The sequence below is a fragment of the Papaver somniferum genome, chromosome 10 (genome assembly GCF_003573695.1).
Source record: "Papaver somniferum cultivar HN1 chromosome 10, ASM357369v1, whole genome shotgun sequence".
Lineage (NCBI taxonomy): Eukaryota > Viridiplantae > Streptophyta > Magnoliopsida > Ranunculales > Papaveraceae > Papaver > Papaver somniferum.
Genome location: NC_039367.1, coordinates 11287072 through 11309512, shown reverse-complemented (window position 1 = coordinate 11309512; position 22441 = coordinate 11287072).

Sequence of the window (22441 nt, the reverse complement as noted above, 5' to 3'; positions counted from 1 at the left end):
TGAGGTGATTGATAATACTAGGCTGTTCTTCGGGAATATAAGTCTGGGTTATCAATTGCTTCATGTTCACCTTGATTTATCAAAAGACGGAACAAAAACTCGTAGGTATATCTGTGGGAGACAAATTTATCTATTAAATAGACTTTTCTGTGTGATACAGATTTGTTTATCAAGTCTTCTACTTTGGGTCGTAGCAACTCTTGGTTGTGGTTGAGATCAGCTAAGGGAATCAAGTGCATAGTATCCTGCTGGGATCAGAGACGTAAGGAACTCTACTGTACTTTGATCAGTGTGAGATTGTTTAGGGATCAACTATATTCCAGACCAAAGTTAGCTTTGTAGTAGGCTAGTGTCTGTAGCGGCTTAATACAGTGTGGTGTTTAAATTTGTACTAGGTCCCGGGGTTTTCCTGCATTTGCGGTTTCCTCGTTAACAAAACTTCTGGTGTCTGTGTTATTTCTTTTCCGTATTATATTTTGTTATATAATTGAAATATCACAGGTTGTGCATTGAATCGATCAATTGGTAAATACAACCTTTGGTTGTTGATTGAAATTGAATGATCCTTGAACATTGGTCTTTGGTACCGTTCAAGTTATTTCTCTTATATTCAATCAGGCTTACAAATTCCTATTTGTTTGATTGCAGATTGAATTAAGAGATTGAGATATAACTCTTTGATATAGTTTTCTTAACATTGAGTCTAACCATCTAGTTGATTCTCTTGAAAGTATATTGGAGTTAGTCCATACAGATTGCTAAGAAAAATATTGGGTGAGGTTGTTAGACCCCCGCTTTTTCACTATGTACTTTTATCGGTTTTCCAAAATCTTGGTCCCTAAAACCATATGTGACTAAAAGCTGAGCACCAACCCCATTTTGAATAACAACCCCTTTATTATTTATTAGGAGTGAATTTTAGCGATTATCTTCCAATCTATCAAGGAAAAAATAAATAATATTTATCTTATTAATAATATATGAAAAGAATACTATTGCTTAATTACTTGGAAATTTACGATAAATACAGTAGTTAAAACTTATTATTACTAAAATTTGTTATCATCACATTGAATGAAAATGAATTTTAAAACTTAAGTTAAGACAATTAGGTTTTATGTACTATATATGACTCTGTTAACTAGTCTGTTACCTCCTCAAACTCAGAGAGAACAATCCCTGCAACTTCGTTAGTAGAAGAAAATACCGATATCATTGAAGACCATTACCTTGAACGAGATTTTATGCCTCTAGTACAGCCTCTTGCAATGCGACAATCTCGTAGCCTCTCCAGATTCATTGTTTCAGATATTCAAGAGGCTGAGTTATTTTTGGATGTTGACATCTTGACTCCTTAAAGCTTTAATATAAGAGACACAACCCAGATCAACAAGCTTATCTCATCAATGCCGAAATTGGTTCTTCATCAGGTCCACATTTGTCAAGAAGAGTCTTTATTGACGAGACTGACCAATAAGGACATCACCAAGATCCATCTATAAATATCCACATCCAGTACATCAGTGACAACTCTTATGGTCCGGTGGATAAACTCTCCACCCTTTTTTGTTTTCAGTTTCGTTTATTAGTCTTTCTCGACTTAGTATAGTAGTATGCACTAGTTTTACTTTTATTTTTGGTTGATTGGGATGGTGGTTTTACCACCTTGTGTGCTGCTGCTCTATATGTTCATATTATCTTTACCTTTTATATCTTGGTTCATGTATACATATACTTAATCAGGTAGTAGTATTCTAGCAATAGTTTTGCATTAGTCTCGTATCTTGTATAATAGTTTCCTATATAAGTTTAAATGTATAAACTATATAAATTATGAATGCTTGTTCTGCTTGTCTGTAACCACTTTTCAGTTTTAATTCTTAGGAGAATCTCATTCTCTTTTTTGCGTCTACGATATAATTAACCTATCTGAATGAGTGTTTTTTTTCTTCTGTTATGATGGTTGCCTCGAGATATATATGGTTAATCCTTGAAAACTTGTTTCAATGTCTTGATGTTTTTGATTAGTTATCTACCAATTTATTATAAAGGTTTCATTTTATCTATTGTCTTTATCGCCTCGTACAACAACTCATTCTGATAATTAGTTATTTGCATTCTTGTCTAGAATCCTTTTGTTAGTATCTTAGAACTTAATTTTATTCCTAATCTAAGTTTTTCTATCCCCACCTGTGATTGTTAGATAATTCTTTTTATACTATTCTTTTTATGCTATTTCACTCAAAACTTAGTTTTTCTTACTACCTTTTGATTTTAATCCTTGTTTTGATCCACTAGTTTAAATTACTAATCTGCATCGATTTGTATGTCCATCTAGTAATTAGATTGTTTAAAATGGTTGTTGTATTACCTCGTTGTCGTAAATCCTTGTGCTTTCTATTTCCTCCTATCTATATACCAGTTTGATTCTTCTTCAGTGATTAGCAATAGCCGTTTGGTGGTATCAACTTTAGTAATAGTGAGATAATTCTGAATTGTATGTATTATCTGTATCAGCTATAATCTTATAATAGTTTCTTTGTACTAATTTGCGCTATCTAATAATAACAATTGAATTATAATAGTATATTAATCATTATAGTTTGTTTATTTCTTCGCACAAGCGATCTAATTTTGTATATAGTAGAACATAACCGTTAAGATTTTTTTAGAATTTTTTAGAAGATTTTGTCTCAGTTCCTTGAAAGATCATCTCTAAAGGTTCAGTCTCATGTCCTAAACCGCAAAGTCTACTTAAGATTCTACCAACAAAACTACCAGATATTTCTCCCTCCTTTCGTCCATTATGATCTAAACCTTTATAATTCATATTTTCCTCTCCCTTAATAGTGACTATCCTAACTTGGAATTGTCAAGGAATAAACCAAAAATTAAGAGGACTAGTTTCCCTTCACAAGCCAAACATTGTTTTCCTTTCTGAAACGTTAGCAAATCATCATCATATGCAAGGCCTAGCACAATCCCTACATTTCCATAATCACTTCTCTGTCCCTAAAATTGGAAGGAGGGGTGGTCTTTGTCTAATGTAGGACGATAACCTCAATATCCAAATATTACTTCATTCACAAAACTACATTAACGCATTGGTTACTCCACCACCCTCTGAACAATCCTGGATATGCACAGGAATATATGGCCCACCACAAGAAAAAAACCTATGGCAAGACTGCCCATCAATATTCAACAATATCAACCCAGACATGACATGGCTATTGTTAGGAGATTTCAATGACATTTTGAATAAATAAGAAGAAAAAAAAGGAATAATACAAGTAACATATGCTCAATCTCAACCTCTACTTACAATGATGGATCAGATGGGGTTCATGGATTTAGGATTCTGATGCGAGCCTTATACATGGAAAAACAACCATATGGGATAGGAAAACATTCTGGAGAGACTGGATAAAGCATTGGCAACCCATCATTGGCATATTGCAAACATATATGCAACAATTACTCATCTTCCGAGAATAGCTTCTGATCACGCCCCAATCCTATTACACGGAAAAGCAATAAATTGGCAGGGAACAAAGAATTACAAATTTGAACATTTATGGCTCTCATATCCACAACTCAAACAAGTGATTTAGACAGTTTGGATAAAACAACAAGATACCAAATCTAACATAGACCTCCAGTTAAAACTCATAACAACTGGGCAAACTCTCCAGGAATGGAACAAGGATACTTTTGGCCACCTTGTAACTATGATCAAAAAATCGATGACAAAGATAAAACTGGCTCAACATCAGTGTGCCGCCCAATCGGGTAACGACCTATGTGGATCGGAAAAAACAACTAAGAAGATACACAGAGATGCTACAATGTCACGAAACATACTGGCAACAAAGATCCAAAATTCAATAGCTACAATCAGGCGATCTCAACACAACCTTCTTCCATACTAAAGCAACAACCCACCAGCTTGCAACAATACACAACAATTTCAGGACCCATAAAACAACTAGGTTAATAAGAAGGAGGATGTGTTTAAACTCATTCTTGACTATTATTCTGAGCAATGGCTCAACCTACTGTCATAGGTGAAGATATTTTCAAAGATACCAACCCCAGATTAACTCCCAGAAAAATGGACCTTCTTACTAAAGAGGTAATTGTAGCAGAAATCCAACAAGCTCTATTATCCATAATCACCGAGAGTGCTCATGGTCCAGATGGTTACATCAGTAAGTTTTTGAAAGTTTTATGGGACACAACCCATCCCCAATTGATAGCTATGGTTCACAGTTTTTCAATGATTTTAGTATACATCCACTCATGAATCATACAAACATAACACTACTACCCAAAGTAGACCAACCATTAAAACCTTCTCATTTATGGCCTATAGGACTCTGCAACATCACTTATAAAATCATTGCAAAAATCTTAGTTAATTGAATTAGACCCCTACTCCCTTTTATGATAAGACTTTATCAGAGTGCCTTCGTACCACAAAGATCAATTCATGACAACATAACAATTGTTGGAGAGCTTCCACCATATAAAAATTTCAAGCCTCACCAAAGACCCGAAAATAGGTCTCAAACTGGATATTCAGAAAGCCTACGACAACTTAGACTGGGGATTCATCAAAGTTTCTTTCACCAATCTTGGATTTTCAATAACTTTTATATATTACATTATGTTATGCATCACAACTATTACGTACTCGATCAACATAAATGGTATTAGACAAGGAGACCCATTATCTTCTTATATCTTCATAATATGGATGGAAATCTTGTCTATGAATCTGGGAAACCTTCAAAATCAAAAGTTGGGTTCAAGAACTTAGCATATCAAACAGCACCACCCATTATGCATTTAATGTATGTTGATGATCTACTAATTACTTATAAATTCCCTGCTCAGAGTAACTTCCATATTAAGAGTCTGCTTCACTCTTATGGTACTTCGGCGGGCCAGGTAATTAATACCCTCAAGTCAGTAATCATTCAGCACCCAAGATTGGATTTGATCAAGGTAAGTAATCTTCAATAATTCTTAGATATGCCGGCAACATCAAAACCTCTAATGTATCTAGAAGTCCAATTCAAGCAAGGAATAGCATCTAATCACACTTTTGCGCCTCTCCATCAAAGATTAGCTCAAAAAGCTAAAGGATGGATGACAAAATGCCTAGCTCAAGATGGAAGATTCATCCTCATTAAAACCTCCCTAGCCCCCACCTTGTGCAAACACAAAATCTACCCATCAATGTCCACAAACAAATAGATCGTATCACCAGGAATTTTTTTGGGGGACATGACTCGTCAATGAAAAAGCTTCATCTGATTGGTTAAGATTAAGTAACAAAACCAATATCCGAAGGATATTAGGAATAAGAAAAAACAGTGACCATAACAAGGCTCTTCTAGTGAAAAGAATTTTGAGTTTTCATGAACAACCGAACTTCATCTGTGGAAGTATCTTCAGTGAAAATCTTGATCAACAACCAATTCTACAAGGCATTGATACCATACCATCTTCCTCCAATGTTCAATGGAGACAATTGGCATCAATCGTTCATACCATCCAACAACTAATATTATATAGAATTGGAAATGGGTTATCAACACCAATAGAAGCCAACTGGATTCCACATTCCCCCAACCTGGACCTAGCATAATGTTACCCTATCCGAAAGGTAGCTGATATCATTGATCCGGTCTCTTATAACTGGATCCAGGAAAAATCAAACTCCGTCCCCAATCTTGCACCCCAAAACATCATAAAACATCCACATTCCCCGAGATAGTCCCCATGACAAAATTATCTGGCCACGCTCAAAATCTGGAAAATACACTACCTCATTGGGATACAAATGTCTAACCCATGGGAAACCTACTCAAAATGCATCCAAGTGTTGATTACTTGGTCTGCGGTATGGAATAGTGGTGTACATGCTTAACACGCTCCGTTGGTAAGGCTTCACAGCTATAAATGAGACTTAGGCATCATTTATAATCTTCCGTCTAAGCTATGAATCTTGCTTGGTACATGGTCCGCATATGTACCTTCAACCAACTATCCCTCCCTATATATTTTAACTTTACATTTTTACAACTTAAATTGGGGGGCAAAAATCATTCATCAACTCCACAGGACGTGATAGCTGCACCTTACCACCCTGGTCAACTGCGATGTCCGGCCGTGATGGCTGAACACTTCCTGAGCCAGGTCCTGTGAAGGATCGTGATGGATGTACTTCCGGCTTTGTCCCATAGGACACTCCAATGTCATCCGTAATGGTTGTACATCTCTAAGGCTATCTTACTTGGTGCATGGTCCGTATATGTGCACCTTCAATCAAGTACCCCTCCATATATATGTCTTAATGGAATTTCTACAAGTATGGAAAGGGGAGAATATTGACATGCTTGCTTCACTATTCATGGATGTTACCATGAATTTATGAATGACCGGCCAAGATGGTTGTACATTGTCAACGCATTGTCCAAGAGCCAATGTTCTTTTTCCTATGCGACCGAAGCTTGGATGAAGCTTCATCTCAAGCCATGGCGCATCTTTTAGCATTCTCCATGTAAAAAACAGTGATGTTACATTATTCACCCCTTTAAAGAATTTCGTCCCCGAAATTCAAAACATGAACTATTATGGACAAACGCACACTTATCCAGTTTCCAATGTGTGGGGATGATCATTCCCATTGTCTACCCACCGTCCCCGACGGTCTTCCGGATATCCACTCGTAAGTGGGGTGTCACTTAGGCCAGGCAAATTCACAGTACTTAAACAAGCTCAACTCAATTCGCATAGTAACTGGCATAGAAGTTACAAACTCCTTTCCGCGCAAAAGTTGGCCTACTCTCCAACTTTATCTCCTTTCTGAAGGAAGATTACTCGTTGACGAGTCCACTCCGCACAGTCCCTAGAGTTATCTCGGAACTTGCTCTGATACCAACTGTGACGGACCGGAAAATTATGCCTTTAGCGCGTTGCTCCGCAGGCCATAACTCCTTTGATGCGCCATGATTAAGCTACGATCCGTACCTCAAATCTAGGCAAATGCACGTCAATTTTCTCTTGCAAGAATTCTCGTGGAGCATGATGCAGCCAATTTAGCTTCCACACCATTCCAACTCACCCTTGATCCGCAAAGTGTTTATTAAGAAAATAAAGACTTTTCTAAAACGGCAAAAACGGTCTTTTGATGCCCTAAACGATGGAATTTGGATAAATTTTGGTGGCCATGTGGATCTATAGATCAACATGTTTTGATATTTGGGCCATTGGACTCCTCTTGAGCTAAATTACGACTCTCTGATTTTTAGCCTATGTCGAACGCCTTGATAGGAAGTATGAGCATCCAGTGAATGGAATGCAACTTGCCTTATCAAGTTTGGCCACAATCATATCTTGCGTCGAGCTACCGAGCCAGATGATATGAAAGGCCATAATGTCGCAATCATCTCACAATTATATGATATGAGCGACAACGTGCTGGACCGGCAATGCTGCAACTCATTGTGGCTGCCTACGTACCCTTCCCTACTCTAAAAGGATCAAGCACACACCGTAATACATCCTCGAAGGGACAGAATCTTAAGCCAACTCGTTTGCATGCCGTGGCCAAACAATAATGGTAATAGGCTAGTCCGTGTAGGTCGTTCTGTCAAAATGCATCCAAGTGTTGAATACTTGGTCTGCGGCATGGCATAGTGAGTTCCATGATTAACACGCTCTGTTGGTAAGGCTTCACCGTTGTAAATGAGACTTAGGCATCATTTATACTCTTTCGGATAAGTTATGAAGCTTACTTGTTACATGGTCCGCATATGTACCTTCAAACAACTACTCCTCTCTATATATGTTAACTTTACATTTTTACAACTTAAATTGGGGGGGGGGGGGGAAATCATTCATCAACTCCCCAGACCGTGATGGCCGCACCTTACCACCCTGATCAACTGCGATGTCCGTCCGTGATGGCTGAACACTTCCTGAGCCAGGTCCTTTGAAGGTCTGTGATGGCTGTACTTTCGGCTTTGGCCCATATGCCACTCCAATGTCCAGTCGTAATGGTTGTACATCTCTAAGGCTATCTTACTTGGTGCATGGTCTGTATATGTGCACCTTCAACCAAGTACCCCTCCCTATATATTTCTTAATGGAATTCTACAAGTATGGAAAGGGAAGCATATTGACATGCTTGCTTCACTATTCATGGCCGTTGCCATGAATTTATTAATGACCGGCAAAGATGGTTGTCCATTGTCAACGCATTGGCCAAGAGCCAATGTTCTTTTCCCTACGCGATCGAAGCTTAGATGAAGCTTCATCTCAAGCCATGGCGCATATTTTACCATGCGCCATGCTAAAAACACGGGGTGTTACATTATTCACCCCTTTAAATAATTTCGTCCCCAAAATTCAAAACATGAACTATTGTGGAAAAACGCTTCAGTTTGGATTTCCTGAACAAAAGTCTCATACCAAATGCTCAGAAATCAAGGGTTTCTTCAACTTGTCATGAACAACAATTTAGACCTTCTGGACAAACGTCTCATACCGCCTCACTAGAATCCAAAAAGAGTCCACAACGTCATCAAGAATCTCAATTGGCCAGTGCCAAAAGGATATCTCAACAAGGTATCCTAAATGTGCATCCCATACTACACACTCAAGAGTCCCTAAAGTTCACAAGGTTAATGTCAAAAACACCTAGTATTGTGTGGAACAGGAACCAGTTGCCCACCGTCCCTGACGGTCATCTAGGTTTCCACTCGTAAATCGGATGCTAGCCGGTCCTGACAACGCATACTTGGTCAGTTTCCAACTTGTGGAGATGATCAGTCCCATTGTCTAACCACTGTCCCAGACGGTCTTCCGTATATCCACTCGTAAGTGGGGTGCCACTTAGGCCAGGCAACCTCACAGTACTTGAACAAGCTCAACTCGATTTGCATAGTAACTGGCATAACAGTTACAAACTCCTTTCCGCGTAAAAGTTGACCTACTCTACAACTTTATCTCCTTTCTGAAAGAAAATTACTCGTTGACGAGTCCACTCCCACAGTCCCTAGATATATTTCGGAACTTGCTCTGATACCAATTGTGACGATCCGGAAAATTACACCTTTGGCGCGTTGCCCCGCAGGCCGTAACTACCCCAATGCGCCATGATGAAGCTACGATCTGGGCCTCAAATCTAGGCAAATGCACGGCCATTTTCCCTTGCAAGAATTCTCATGGAGCATGATGCAACCAATTTAGCTTCCACATCGTTCCAACTCACCCTTGATCCGCAAAGTGTTTATTAAGAAAATAAAGACTTTCCTAATACGGAAAAAATGGCCTTTTGAGGCCCTAAAGAATGGAATTTGGCTAAATTTTGGTAGCCATGTGGATCTATAGATCAACATGTCTTGATCTTTGGGTTGTTGGACTCCTCTTGAGATAAATTACGACTCTCGTATTTTTAGCCTATGTCGAACGCCTTGATAGGAAGTATGAACATCCGGTGAATGGAATTCAACTTTCTTTATCAAGTTTGGCCACAATCATCTCTTGCGTCGAGCTACCGAGCCAGATGATATGAAAGTCCAGGATGTCGCAATCATCTCAAAATTAGATGATGTGAGCGACAACGTGCTGGACCGTCAATGCTGCAACTCATTGCGGCTGCCTACGTACCCTTTTCTACTCTAAAGGGATCAAGCACAGACCGTAGTTCATCCTCGAAGGGACAAAAGCTTAAGCCAACTCGTTTGCATGTCTGTGGCCAAACAATAATAGTAATGCCCTAGTCCGTGCAGGCCGTTCCGTTAAAATGCATCCAAGTGTTGAATACTTGGTCTGCGGCATGGCATAGTGATGTTCATGATTAACACGCTCCATAGGTAAGGCTTCACAGCTATAAATGAGACTTAGGCATGATTTATACTCTTCCGGCTAAGCTATGAAGCTTACTTGGTTTATGGTCCGCATATGTACCTTCAACCAACTACCCCTCCCTATATATGTTAACTTTACATTTTTACAACTTAAATTGGGGGAGAAAAAATCATTCATCAACTCCCCAGGCCGTGATGGCTGAACCTTACCACCCTGGCCAACTACGATGTCCGGCCGTGATGACTAAACACTTGCTGAGACAGGTCCTGTGAAGGGCCGTGATGTTTGTACTTTCGGCTTTGGACCATAGGCCACTCCAATGTCCAGCCGTAATGGTTGTACATCTCTAAGGTTATCTTACTTGGTGCATGGTACGTATATGTGCACATTCAATCAATTACCCCTCAATATATATGTCTTAATAGAATTTCTACAAGTATGAAAAGGGGAGCATATTGACATGCTTGCTTCACTATTCATGGTTGTTGTCATGAATTTATGAATGACCGGCCAAGTTTGATGTACATTGTCAACGCATTAGCCAAGAGCCAATGTTCTTTTACCTACGCGATCGAAGCTTGGATGAAGCTTCATCCCAAGCCATGGCGCATCTTTTAGCATGCACAATGCTAAAAACACGAGGTGTTACATTATTCACCCCTTTAAATAATTTCGTCCCCGAAATTCAAAATAAAAACTATTGTGGACAAACTCTTCGGTTTGGATTTCCTGAGCAAAAGTCTCATACTAAATGCTCAGAAATCATGAGTTTCTTCAAGTTGTCATGAACACCAATTTAGACCTTCTGAGCAAACATCTCATACCACCTCCCCAGGAATCCAAAAAGAGTCCACAACGTCACCAAGAATCTCAAGTTGCCAGTGCCAAAAGGATATCTTAACAAGGTATCCGAAATGTGCATTCCATACTACATACTAAGGAGTCCCTAAAGTTCACAAGGTTAATTTCAACAACACCTAGTACTGTGTCGAACAGGATCCAGTTGCCCACCGTCCCTTACGGTCATCCAGGTTTCTACTCGTAAGTGGGATGCTAGTTGGGCGTAACAACGCACAATTGGCCAGTTTCCAATGTGCGGGGATGATCAGACCCATTGTCTACCCACCGTCCCATACGGTCTTTCAGATATCCACTCGTAAGTGGGGTGCCACTTAGGCCAGGCAAACTCACAATACTTAAACAAGCTCAACTCGATTCGCATAGTAACATGCATAGCAGTTACAAACTCCTTTCCGCGCAAAAGTTGGCATACTCTCCAACTTTATCTCCTTTCTGAAGGAAAATTACTCGTTGACGAGTCCACTCCGCACAGTCCCTAGAGTTATCTCAGAACTTGCTCCGATGCCAACTGTAACGGACCGGAAAATTACGCCTATGGCGCGTTTCCCTGCAGGCCGTAACTCCCCCGATGCGCCATGATAAAGCTACTATCCGGGCCTCAAAGCTAGGAAAATGCACGTCAATATCCACTTGCAAGAATGCTCGTTGAGCATGATACAGTCAATTTAGCTTCCAAACTGTTCCAACTCATCGTTTATCCGCAAAGTGTTTATTTAGAAAATAAAGACTTTCCTAAAACGGCCTTTTGAGTCCCTAAACGATGGAATTTGGCTAAATTATGGAGGCCATATGGATCTATAAATCTACATGTCTTGATCTTTCGGCCGTTGGACTCCTCTTGAGATAAATTACGACTCTCGGGTTTTTAGCCTATGTCGAACGCCTTCATAGGAAGTATGAGCATCCGGTGAATGGAATGCAACTTGCCTCATCAAGTTTGTCCACAATCATCTCACAATTAGATGATATGAGCGACAACGTGTTGGACTGGCAATGCTGCAACTCATTGCGGCTGCCTACGTACCCTTCCCTACTCTAAAGGGATCAAGTAAAGAACGTATTTCATCCTCGAACGGACAAAAGCTTAAGCCAACTCGTTTGCGGTAATGGCCTAGTCCGTGTAGGCCGTTCCGTCAAAATGCATCCAAGTGTTGAATACTTGGTCTGCGGCATGGCATAGTGATGTCCATGCTTAACACGCTCTGTTGGTAAGGCTTCACAGCTATAAATGAGACTTAGGCATCATTTATACTCTTGCGGCTAATCTATGAAGCTTACTTGGTACATGGTCTGCATATGTACTTTCAACCAACTACCCCTCCCTATATATGTTAACTTTACATTTTTACAACTTAAATTGGGGGACCAAAAATCATTCGTCAATTCCCCAGGCCATGATGGTTGCACCTTTCTACCCTGGCCAACTGCGATTTCTGGCTGTGATGGCTGAACACTTCCTGATCCAGGTCCTGTGAAAGGCCGTGATGGTTGTACTTCCGGCTTTGGCCCATAGGCCACTCCAATATCTCGTCGTAATGATTGTACATCTCTAAGGCTATCTTACTTGGTGCATGGTACGTATATGTGCACATTCAACCAAGTACCCCTCCCTATATATGTCTTAATGGAATTTCTACAAGTATGGAAAGGGGAGCATATTTACATGCTTGTTTCACTATTCATAGCCGTTGTCATGAATTTATGAATGACCTTGGCCAATGTTCTTTTCCCTATGCGACCGAACCTTGGATGAAGCTTCATCTCAAGCCATGGCACATCTTTTAGCATGCATCGTGCTAAAAACACGGGGTGTTACATTATTCACCCCTTTAAATAATTTCTTCCCCGAAATTCAAAACATGAACTATTGTGGACAAACGCTTCGGTTTGGATTTCCTGAGCAAACGTCCCATACCAAATGCTCAGAAATCACGGCTTTCTTCAAGTTTTCATGAACAACAATTTAGACCTTCTGAGCAAACGTCCCATACCGCCTCCCTAGGAATCCAAAAAGAGTCCACAACGTCACCAAGAATCTCAATTGGCCAGTGCCAAAAGGATATCTCAACAAGGTATCCTAAATGTGCATTCCATACAACACACTCAGGAGTCCCAAAAGTTCACAAGGTTTATGTCAACATGTCCTAGTATTGTGTAGAACAGGATCCAGTTGCCCGCCGTCCCTGACGGTCATCCAGGTTTCCACTCGTAAGTGGGATGCTAGTTGGGCCTAACAACGCACACTTGGCCAGTTTCCAATGTGTAGGGATGATCAGTCCCATTGTCTACCCACCGACTCAGACGGTCTTCCGGATATGAACTCGTAAGTGGGGTACCACTTATGCGAAGCAAACTCACAGTACTTAAACAAGCTCAACTCGATTCGCATAGTAACTGGCATAGCAGTTACAAACTCCTTTCCGCGCAAAAGTTGGCCTCATCTCCAACTTTATCTCCTTTCTGAATGAAAATTACTCGTTGACGAGTCCACTCCGCACAATCCCTAGAGTTATCTCGGAACTTGCTCTGATATTAACTGTGACGGATCGAAAAATTACGCCTATGGCGCGTTGCCCCGCAGGCCGTAACTCCCCCGATGCTCCATGATGAAGCTACGATCCGGCCCTCAAAGCTAGGCAAATGCACATCCATTTTCCCTTGCAAGAATGCTCATGCAGCATGATGCAACCAATTTAGCTTCCACACCGTTCCAACTCACCCTTGATCCGCAAAGTGTTTATTAAGAAAATAAAGACTTTCCTAAAACGGCAAAAACGGCCTTTTGAGGCCCTAAACGATGGAATTTGGCTAAATTCGGGTGGCCATGTGGATCTATAGATCAACATGTCTAGATCTTTGGGCCGTTGGTCTTCTCTTGAGCAAAATTACGACTCTTGGGTTTTTAGCCTATGTCGAACACCTTGATTGGAAGTATGAGCATCCGGTGAATGGAATGCAACTTGCCTCATCAAGTTTGGCCACAACCATCTCTTGCGTCAAGCTACCGATCCAGATGATATGAAAGGCCAAAATGTCGCAATCATCTTACAATTAGATGATATGAGCGACAACGTGCTGGACCGGTAATGCTGAAACTCATTGCGGCTGCCTACGTACCCTTCCCTACTCTAAAGGGATCAATCACGTACAGAACGTAATTCATCCTCGAAGAGACAGAAGCTTAAGCCAACTCGTTTACATCGCCGTGGGTCGTTCCGTCAAAATGCATCCAAGTGTTGAATACTTGGTCTGTGTCATGGCATGGTGATGTCCATGCTTAACACGCTCTGTTGGTAAGGATTCACAACTATAAATGAGACTTAAGCATCATTTATACTCTTCCGGCTAAGCTTTGAAGCTTACTTGGTACATGGTCCGCATATGTACCTTCAACCAACTACCCCTCCCTATATATGTTAACTTTACATTTTTACAATTTAAATTGGGGAAGCAAAAATCATTCATCAACTCCCCAGGTCGTGGTGGCTGCACCTTACCACCCAGGCCAATTGCGATGTCCGGTCGTGATGGCTGAACACTTCCTGATCCAGGTCCTGTGAAGGGTCGTGATAGTTGTACTTCTGGCTTTGGCCCATAGGCCACTCCAATGTCCAGCCGTAATGGATGTACATCTCTAAAGCTATCTTACTTGGTGCATGGTGTGTATATGTGCACCTTCAACCAAGTACCCCTCCCTATATATGTTTTAATGGAATTTCTACAAGTATGGAAAGGGAAGCATATTGACATGCTTGCTTCACTATTCATGGTCGTTTCCATGAATTTATGAATGACCGGCCTAGGTGGTTGTACATTGTCAACGCATTGGCCAAGAGCCAATATTATTTTCCCTGCGCGACCGAAGCTTGGATGAAGCTTCATCCCAAGCCATGGCGCATCAGTTAGCATGCACCATGCTAAAAACACGGGGTGTTACATTATTCACCCTTTTAAAGAATTTCGTCCCTGAAATTCAAAACAAGAACTATTATGGACAAACACTTCGGTTTGGATTTCCTGAGAAAAAGTCCCATACCAAATGCTCAGAAATCACGGGTTTCTTCAACTTGTCATGAACAACAATTTAGATCTTCTGAGCAAACGTCCCATACCGCCTCCCCAGGAATCTAAAAAGAGTCCACAACGTCACCAAGAATCTCAATTGTCCAGTGCAAAAAGGATATCTCAACAAGGTATCTTAAATGTGCATCCCATACTACACACTCAGGAGTCCCTAAAGTTCACAAGGTTGATGTCAACAACACCTAAAACTGTTTGGAAAATGATCCAGTTGTCCACCGTCCCTGACGGTCATCCAGGTTGCCACTTGTAAATGGGATGCTAGTCGGGCCTGACAACGCAAACTTGGCCAGTTTCTAACATGTGGGGACGATCAGTCCCATTGTCTACCCATCGTCCCAGACGGTCTTCCGGATATCCACTCGTAAGTGGGGTGCCACTTAGGCCAGGAAAACTAACAGTACTTAAACAAGCTCAACTCGATTCGCATAGTAACAGACATAGCAGTTACAAATACCTTTCCGCGTATAAGTTGGCCTACTCTCCAACTTTATCTCCTTCTGAAGGAAAATTACTTATTGACGAGTCCACTCCGCACAGTCCCTAGAATTATCTCGGAACTTGCTCTGATACCAACTGTGACGGAGCGGAAAATTACGCCTTTGGCGCGTTGCCCCACAGGCCGTAACTCCCCCGATGCGCCATGATGAAGCTACGATACGTGACTCAAAGCTAGGCAAATGCACATCCATTTGCCCTTGCAAGAATACTCATGGAGCATGATGCAGTCAATTTAGCTTCCACACCGTTCCAACTCACCCTTGATCCGCAAAGTGTTTATTAAGAAAATAAAGACTTTCCTAAAACGGCAAAAACGGTCTTTTGAGGCCCTAAACGATGGAATTTGGCTACATTCTGTTGGCCATGTGGATATATAGATCAACATGTCTTGATCTTTGGGCCGTTGGACTCCTCTAGAGCTAAATTACGACTCTCGGGTTTTTATCCTATGTCGAACACCTTGATAGGAAGTATGAGCATCCGGTGAATGGAATGCAACTTGCCTCATCAAGTTTGGCCACAATCATCTCTTGCGTCGAGCTACCGAGCTAGATGATATGAAAGGCCAAAATGTCGCAATCATCTCACAATTAGATGATATGAGCGACAACGTGCTAGACCGGCAATGCTGCAACTCATTGCGGCTGCCTACGTACCCTTCCCTACTCTAAAGGGATCAATCACAGAACGTAGTTCATCCACGAAGGGACAAAAGCTTAAGCCAACTCGTTTGCATGGCCGTGGAAAAAAAATAATGGTAATGCCCTAGTCCATGTAGGTCGTTCCGTCAAAATGCATCCAAGTGTTGAATACTTGGTTTGCGTCATGGCATAGTGATGTCCATGCTTAACACGCTCTGTTGGTAAGGCTTCACAGCTATTAATGAAACTTAGGCATCATTTATACTCTTCCGGCTAAGCTATGAAGCTTACTTGGTACATGGTCCGCGTATGTACCTTCAACCAACTACCCCTCCCTATATATGTTGACTTTACATTTTTACAACTTAAATTTGGGGAGCAAAAATCATTCATCAAGTCCCCTGGCCGTGATGGCTGCACCTTACCACCCTGGCCACTGCGATGTCCGGCCATGATGGATGAACACTTCCTGAGCCAGGTCCTGTGAAGGGACGTGATGGATTACTTCCGGATTTGTCCCGTAGGCCACTCTAATGTCCAGCTGTAATGGATGTACATCTCTAAGGATATCTTACTTGGTGCATGGTCCGTATATGTGCACCTTCAACCAACTACCCCTCCCTATATATATATATATATTAATGGAATTACTACAAGTATGGAAAGGAGAGCATATTTACATGCTTTCTTCACTATTCATGGCCGTTTCCATGAATTTATGAATGACCGGCCACGATGGTTGTACATTGTCAACGCATTGGACAAGAGCCAATATTCTTTTCCATACGCGACCGAAGCTTGGATGAAGCTTCATCCCAAGCCATGGCGCATCTTTAGCATGCGCCATGCTAAAACACGGGGTGTTACATTATTCACCCCTTTAAAGAATTTCGTCCCCGAAATTCAAAAAAGGAACTATTGTGGACAAACGCTTCGGTTTGTATTTCTGAGTAAAAGTCTCATTCTAAATGCTCAGAAATCACGGGTTTCTTCAAGTTGTCATGCACAACAATTTAGATCTTCTGAGAAAACGTCCCATACCGCCTCCCCAGGAATTCAAAAAGAGTCCACAACGTCACCAAGAATCTCAATTGGACAGTGCCAAAAATATATCTCAACAAAGTATCCTAAATGTGCATCCCATACTACACACTTAGGAGTCCCTGAAGTTCACAAGGTTGATGTCAACAATACCTAGTACTGTGTGGAACATGATCCAGTTATCCACCGTCCCTAACGGTCATCCAGGTTGCCACTCGTAAGTGGAATGTTAGTCGGGCCTGACGACGCACACTTGGCCAGTTTCTAACGTGTAGGGATGATCAGTCTCATTGTCTACCCACCATCCCAGATGGTCTTCCGTATATCCACTCATAAGTTGGGTGCCACTTAGGCTAGGCAAACCCATAGTACTTAAACAAGTTCAACTCGATTCGCATAGTAATTGGCATAGCAGTTACAAACTCCTTTCCGCGCAAAAGTTGGCCTACTCTCCAACTTTATCTCCTTTCTGAAAGAAAATTACTCATTGACGAGTCCACTCCGCAAAGTCCCTAGAGTTATCTCGGAACTTGCTCTGATACCAACTGTGACGGACCGAAAAATTACGCCTTTGGCGCGTTTCCCCCCAGGCCGTAACTCCTCCAATGCGCCATGATGAAGCTACGATCCAGGCCTCAAAGCTTGGCAAATGCACGTCCATTTGCCCTTTGATAGACACATTTTTGTGTCTAATTTGATTTTAATACTATATATTTTTGGCACTCGATTTCGTATTTATTTTGGATTTTTATGTCTTTATAGGTATTTTTGGAGAAATAAGCTCTTGTGGAGAAAGTGGCTCCAAAAGTGGCATTTGGACCCCCGAACGGAATTTATAAAGACACCCAGAGAAGTGTTAAAGGCGCCCCAGCAAAGTTATGGAAGCATCGGAGAAAAAATTGATAAATGCACCCGGAAGACGCCTGCTATTCGGACTCCCATTATGGATAAGGGGTACCTCATTTGATAAGGGGTATACTAGTTGTTGTTTACACCCCTGGTTTGGTTAGAGGGACACCATCTTCATGGTTTAAATGTTCAGTTTTGGCGGGAAGAACTTCTTTCACCTGCATAATTTGCTGGGGTAATTTTTATGAAGATTTGATGGGATGTTTTGCTGGAACTGGACTGGGAATGGATTGTTACATCTAAACAGGCTTGCTAGTGGGCTTTTGTTTGACGTAGAAGGGGTTATTCAAGTTGATTTCCTAAACTGATACCAAGATATTCTCGGGATTTCTCTGGTCTATATTTGGGAATTCACAGTGAGTTTGGAGAGTTTAACTACATCTGGGACTTGACCTTACTAGGTTGGAATACTGCCAACTCAGTTCACGCGTAAAGCAGGGATGAAAAAGGAAGATTTCTTCTCATCATGATAAAACAGGGAAGTTAGCTGTCTCGGTGTTTCTTTTGTTTGGTATATTTGGCAGTTACGTGTATAAAATGAAAGAAGGTCTTCTCTGAAGATTTTATTACAAGCCTGTGAAGAGTTGCAACAAAACAGAGCCGCGTGAAATAAAAAAATAGGAAATATATTACCGAGACTTTCTGTCAACAAAAAGAGGATATTGTGGAAAGATTTGAGGACCATGTTATGTTTATAAAGGGTGGTAAGAGTCTCACAGAGGAAAATCGAGAGTTGGGGGAGCCAACAGAGGGCTCAGGAACGAAGAAAAATAATTGCAGAGAAGTTCTCTGCTGCTGCCAAAGAAAAAGGGCACGAAGAACATTGAACCAGCAAAGACAGTCGCGAAAACTACGACTAGAAGATAGTCTTATTTACCGCAGTCTTATTATTGTTGTTCCCCTTGTAACAGTCGTTCTGCAACGAATATAGATGTGCGATTGAACAGTATTATTCCTTTTGAGTCTCTTCACCTTTGTAAACACCTTATGAGCAATGGGAAAATCTTTTGAACGTTTTTTCTACATGAGGAGCTAAACCCCAATACTGGGACGACGGAGGAAGCCATGTTCACAGTTGTTTGGTAATTATAATTGATTCTTCATGACTTACGATTTTTACTAATTAGTTGTGATTTCTTTTGATGGTGTATGCTTAGACGTAAGAGCTTTTGATACACCATGATTGTGATTTACATCTAATGTTTTAGAAATCTACTTTTGGCAAAGATAAGAGTCTACAAAAGAGATAGAATTGTTTTGAGTCATTATTTGAACCAAGTGATTGTGATTAATGGTAGAATCCCGAGTCCCAGTTCTCTCGATATCGTGACAATATTTTGTGTATATATTTTTATTATTTAGTCTGAAATCAAATTTCTACAAGTCTCTGTACGAACTTTTACTTATCACTCGAAAAACTACATCACCTTGCAAGAATGCTCGTGGAGCAGGATGCAGCAAATTTAGCTTCCATGTCGTTCCAACCCACCCTTGATCCGCAAAGTGTTTATTAAGAAAATAAAAACTTTCCTAAGACGGCAAAAACGGTCTTTTGAGGTCCTAAAGGATGGAATTTGGCTAAATTTGGTGGCCATGTGGATCTATAGATCAACATGTCTTGATCTTTGGGCCGTTGGACTCCTCTTGAGCTAAATTACGACTCTCGGTTTTTTATCCTATGTCGAACGCCTTGATAGGAAGTATGAGCATCAAGTGAATGGAATGCAACTTGCCTCATCAAGTTTGGCCACAATCATCTCTTGCGTCGATCTACCGATCCAGATGATATAAAAGGCCAGAATGTCGCAATAATATCACAATTAGATGATATGAGCGACAACGTGCTGGACCGGCAAAGATGCAACTCATTGTGGATGCCTACGTACCCTTCCCTACTCTAAAAGGATCAAGCACAAACCGTAATTCATCCTCGATGGGACATAAGCTTAAGCCAACTCGTTTGCATGGCCATGGCCAAACAATAATGGTAATGGCCTAGTCCGTGTAGGCCGTTCCATCAAAATGCATCCAAGTGTTGAATACTTGGTCTGCGGTATGGCATAGTGATGTCCATGCTTAACATGCTCCGTTGGTAAGGATTCACAGTTATAAATGAGACTTAGGCATCATTTATACTCTTCCGGATAAGCTATGAAGCTTACTTGGTACATGGTCTGCATATGTACCTTCAACCAACTATCTCTTCCTATATATGTTAACTTTACATTTTTACAACTTAAATTGGGGGAGCAAAAATCATTCATCAACTCTCCAGGCCTTGATGGCTGCACCTTACCACCCTGGCCAACTACGATGTCCGGTCGTGATGGTTGAACACTTCCTGAGCCAGGTTCTGTGAAGCGCCGTGATGTATGTACTTCTGGCTTTGGCCCATAGGCCACTCCAATGTCCAGCCGTAACGGCTGTTCATCTCTAAGGCTATCTTAATTGTTGCATGGTCCGTATATGTGCACCTTCAACCAAGTACCCATCCCTATATATGTCTTAATGGAATTTCTACAAGTATGGAAAGGGGAGCATATTGACATGCTTTCTTCACTATTCATGGTCGTTGCCATAAATTTATGAATGACCGGCCAAGATGGTTGTACATTGTTAACGCATTGGCCAAGAGTTGATGTTCTTTTCCCTACGCGACCGAAGCTTGGATGAAGATTCATCTCAAGCCATGGCGCATCTTTTAGTATGCGCCATGCTAAAAACACGGGGTGTTATCTTATTTACCCATTTAAAGAATTTCGTCCCCGAAATTCAAATAGGAACTATTGTAGACAAATGCTTCGGTTTGGATTTCCTGAGCAAAATCCCCATACCAAATGCTCAAAATCACGGGTTTCTTCAAGTTGTCATGAACAACAATTTAGACCTCAGAGCAAACGTCCCATACCGCCTCCCCAGAAATCCAAAAAGAGTCCACAACGTCACCAAGAATCTCAATTGGCCAGTGCCAAAAGGATATCTCGACAAGGCATCCTAAATGTGCATCCCATACTATACACTCAGGAGTCCCTAAAGTTCACAAGTTTGATGCCAACAACACCTAGTACTGTGTGGAACAGGATCTAGTTTCCCACCGTCCCTGACGGTCATCCAGGTTGCCACTCGTAAGTCGGATGCTAGCCGGGCCTGACAACGCACACTTGGCCAGTTTCCAACGTGTGGGGATGATCAGTCTCATTGTCTCTCTACCGTCCCAGACGGTCTTCCGGATATCCATTCATAAGTGGGGTGCCACTTAGGCCAGGTAAACTCACAGTAGTTAAACAAGCTCAACTCGATTCGCATAGTAACTGGTATAGCAGTTACAAACTCCTTTCCACGCAAAAGTTGGCCTACTCTCCAAATTTATCTCCTTTTTGAAGGAAAATTACTCGTTGACGAGTCCACTCCGCACAGTCCCTAGAGTTATCTCGGAACTTTCTCTGATACCAACTGTGACGGACCGGAAAATTACGCCTTTGACGCGTTACCCCGCATGCCGTAACTCCCCCGATGCGCCATGATGAAGCTACGATCCGGGCCTCAAAGCTAGGTAAATGCACGTCCATTTGCTCTTACAAGAATGCTCGTGGAGCATGATGCAGCCAATTTAGCTTCCACACCGTTCCAACTCACCCTTGATCCGCAAAGTGTTTATTAAGAAAATAAAGACTTTCCTAAAACGGTATTTTGAGGCCCTAAACGATAGAATTTTTCTAAATTCTAGTTTCCATGTGGATCTTTAGATCAACATGTCCGGATCTTTGGGTCGTTGGACTCCTCTTGAGCTAAATTACGACTCTCGGGTTTTTAGCCTATGTCGAACGCCTTGATAGGAAGTACGAGCATCCAGTGAATGGGATGCAACTTGCCTCATCAAGTTTGGCCAAAATCATCTCTTGCATCGAGCTACCGATCCAGATGATATAAAAGGCCAAAATGTCACAATCATCTCATAATTAGATGATATGAGCGACAACGTGCTGGACCGGCAATGCTGCAACTCATTGTGGCTGCCTACGTACCCTTCCCTACTCTAAAGGGATCAAGCACAGACCGTACTTCATCCTCGAAGGGACAGAAGCTTAAACCAACTCGTTTGCATGGTCGTGGCCAAACAATAATGGTAATGGCCTAGTCCGTGTAGGTCGTTCTGTCAAAATGCATCCAAGTGTTGAATACTTGGTTTGCGGCATGGCATAGTGATATACATGCTTAACACGCTCCGTTGGTAAGGCTTCACAGCTATAAATGAGACTTAGGCATCATTTAACTCTTCCGGCTAAGCTATGAAGCTTACTTGGTACATGGTCCGCATATGTACCTTCAACCAACTATCCCTCCCTATATATGTTAACTTTATATTTTTACAACTTAAATTGGGGGAGCAAAAATCATTCATCAACTCCCCAGGCCGTGATGGCTGCACCTTACCACCCTGGACAACTGCGATGTCCGGCGGTGATGGCTGAACACTTCCTGAGCCAGGTCATGTGAAGGGTCGTGATGGCTTTACTTCCGGC